A 4,022-nucleotide genomic window follows, 5' to 3' on the forward strand; every position below is an offset into this window, starting at 1 on the left:
ACAAAAATTCATGGTCCTTACATTCTACCATCCTTAAAATAAATTCCGCCCTCGGAATTAAAATAAGATATGCACGATATCATATAGTAATCTGTAAAGCAAAAATAACACATATAATAGCTGATAATAGAAAGTAAAAAAGCATATCAATAATGAACGTAGATAAAAGACATAAAATATATGCAACAATCATGTATTATGTATTCATAACATTTACACAACGAACACAATATCAAAATATACCAATAACCATTATATCATTATACCTATTAACATAACCAAATATGATACAAAAACTATAAACCCAATATATAAAAAGAATAAACATAATACAACATATGAAGTACCATGTATTAATATCCAAAACAATAATCAAATATGGACATGGACAGTTAACTAAAACAGTAATGCAAAGACTTTTGTATATGGAAAATTGATAAATACAGTAATTAAAATAATTAATAAATAGATAATAAAATATAATATTAAAGTAAAATATACACAACCTAACAAAAGAAAAACAACTAATAAACACAACAAAATATCTACAATATGCAAAATCTGTAACTAAGGTGTATAAACTTATAACACTCATTTCATATCCTAAATAAACTATGAAACTACTGATAAAACGTAAAAGAAATAACTTTGTTAACTAATAAACAATAACACCCAAATAACACAAATAAACTAATAAATTAATAAAATTAAAGACAACATAAAACACATACAAGAAAAACATATAACTTGATAAATAACCAAACAATAATGATAACAAAACGCGTACATGAAAGGTAAAATGTGACCAAAACTATGTGGTAACACAGATAACAAACATGTATAAGTAATATGTACACTATATAGGATTAATAAAACAAATATAACACAAAATAAAAACAACTACACCATAATATGTGTGACGCCCCTGGGTTCACACAAGGCTGCAGTCCAAGGTGAAACCAAGAATGTCAAACCTGCCATGCACCACACCGTGCAATAACATGTTTCACCATCACAATTAACATCTGTCTAGTAGAATCAACATCTGGGGTAGGTGCAAAACAGGCAAAAGATAATACAAGATATACTGATGAAATGATAGTAATCACGTAAATATCTCATCATCCAACATACAGAAATATATAGTCATGATCTGAGTAGATAAACAGGAATACTCAACAAGTCTCAAATACAAATGTCTGACAAGAGGAAATAAGGCACACCGCCTTTACAACTTCTATAACCAGACTCTCAAATACCTAAACAAAAGTCTACTGTGGAACTCCAAAAGAAAATATATCTAAGTAAAACCCTCATGTATATACCTTGTATCTCCAATTGTAAAACTCTAAACACCAAACCCGAGGTTCTAGTACAGAAAATAATAATAAAAGAAATACAACTAATCTCAGAACATAAGTACAGTGCCAAGTCAAAATCTACATAACTCCCATGTCGTGATCTTTTGTGAGATAGTCATATGCAAGGTTAAGCAACTATGTCCAAAACAGGAACTATATACTGTGATTTCCAAACTCTTGGAATAGGTGGCAAATGTCCAACACGAGGACTGAAATACATTATAGTCCAACACGAGGACTGAAATAGATTATAGTCCAACACAAGGACTTCTATAGATTTTAGTCCAACACGAGGACTGTGAAATTGTGCAACGGTCACTGATATATATATAGGATAATCTACCTATACCAATCCATACTCAAATCAGTGTGTAAGTCCCCAAATTTATACCCTCAGGTCATCTATCATGCATGGACACATAGTAAGACTAAATACCATTGTCATATAAACCAGGTAATCACTCGAATCTGAACGAATATTCAAGAATGCACAAAACAGGGAAAAAGCAACAGAGAGAACGGCGGTCGACCGCACCGGTCGACCGCTCCCTGATACGTTCTGTCGGTCGACCGCTGCGACCTCGCGGTCGACCGACAGAGCGTCACGGTCGACCGATGAGGCTCTGCGGTCGACCGTAGCTCCAAAACGAGCCCAGCGGTCAACCGCACCGGTCGACCGCCGTGCGGACAGAAACCCAAATCTGGGTTTCTGTCAGCTCGAAACCTGAAAACAAAATTTGACAAAATTTCTACAATAAAAAATTTCTAAAGTTCTAGAAAAAAAAATATTACTAGTCTCAAGCATGAAATCCATATTCCTAATATTTCAAAATACATGAGAAACAAATTGGAAACGCTTTAAATGACAGTAAAACATGGTTAAGCTCTTGTTTAAGAAAACTCAGATCTAGATCTTCATTAGACAAAACGTTGGTGAACTTTCATAAACTGAAATATCGATTCTTGCAATCCATAATGTAAAGAACTCATTTTTATACGAAAATACCTGTTGGGCTCTTCAAAAACTCATAAAAAATCGAAATAAAACCATAGCAAATAGGGGTGAGGGATTGGGCGAGATGATACTCGCCTTAGGTGCTGACAAATGCCCTGAATATGATCCTCCTTCGATCTGACCTGCAAACTCCCACTGCAACTCCTTCAACTTCCCAAAAATCACCAGATCCAGCTAGGGTTTTGAGAGGGGAGAGAAAGAGGGCTAGGGTTTTGGATCTCAGGTCTGAGAGAGGCTCTCTCGGGCAAAATAGCTTATAAATCCCCTTACAAACCCGACCCGAAACCCTCTATGGCCAAAACAAAAATCCGTAAGAACCCAAACCTGAAACCTCTCTGATCGCTGATCGGTCGACCGCACCGGTCGACCGCCACGGTCGACCGCGTTGGTCGACCGCTCAACACAAAAATGCCTTCTGTTAGGCATTTCACATGCTGACCATATATCACTCGATTTCTCTCACTTATAAACACCTGTTGGGTTCCCAAACACTGATAAATATGTACATCATATATAAATATATATGGTTATTTTTTTCACAAAAGAAAGATTTATTACTGTTTATTCACATAATTTCATTATAAAATTTTGGGGTTTTACATTCTTCCCCCCTTAAAAGAATTTCGTCCTCGAAATTCGGAAATTATATAAATCTCGAAATGAGATATTTACACTTAACGATCTAAAATGATAATATTCTCGCTTAAATCCTAATCTAGTGGAACTAGTACATCGGGCGAAAAATCCAAACAAGGAACCCCCCATATATATACCATGTGTTCCGAAAGATTAAGAATTAAGCGTGCATATTCCCATTCTAGTGTTAAATATAAACATAACCAAAAATGTAACATAAAGTAACATATATAACATAATAAGAATTAATTTACCTGCTCAACCAAGTGTGGGTAGTCGCGACGCATGTCCTCTTCGTGCTCCCAAGAAATCTCCTCAATGCCTCCTCGGTTCCACTGAACCTTCACTAAGGGAATCACCTTATTCCTGAGTCTCTTGTCCTCCCTGGAAAGTATACAAACCGGAATCTCAATAGTAGTCAAATCCTCCTGAAGCTCAACCTCTGGTGCATCCAATACTCGTTGCTGCTCCTCATCATGCAAGTGTTTCTTCAGCATAGAAACATGAAACACATTGTGTATACTAGACATCGATCCTGGAAGATCTAGTCTGTATGACACAGCTCCAATGTGCTCTAAAATCTGGAATGGTCCAATATATCTCGGCGCAAGCTTCCCCCGTCGCCCAAATCGCTGTACGCCTTTCATAGACGATACCTTCAGCATGACTGAGTCTCCCACCTGAAACTCCAAGGGTCTTCGTCTCTGATCTGCATAACTCTTCTGCCGACTTTGAGCGGCTAGAATCTGCTCCCTGATCAATGCTACCTTCTCGGTAGTCTGTCTCACCAGCTCCGGTCCAAGCATCAAGCTGTCCTCCGGCTCGGCCCAACATATCGGTGACCTACAAGGTCTCCCGTATAATGCCTCATACGGGGCCATCCCGATCGTCGCTTGATAACTATTGTTATAAGCGAACTCTATCAATGGAATGTGATCCTCCCAACTGCCTTGGAAGTCAATGACACATGCCCGTAACATGTCCTCCAACACCTGATTCACCCTCTCTGT

Source organism: Asparagus officinalis, chromosome 1 (assembly GCF_001876935.1).
Source record: "Asparagus officinalis chromosome 1, Aspof.V1, whole genome shotgun sequence".
Lineage (NCBI taxonomy): Eukaryota > Viridiplantae > Streptophyta > Magnoliopsida > Asparagales > Asparagaceae > Asparagus > Asparagus officinalis.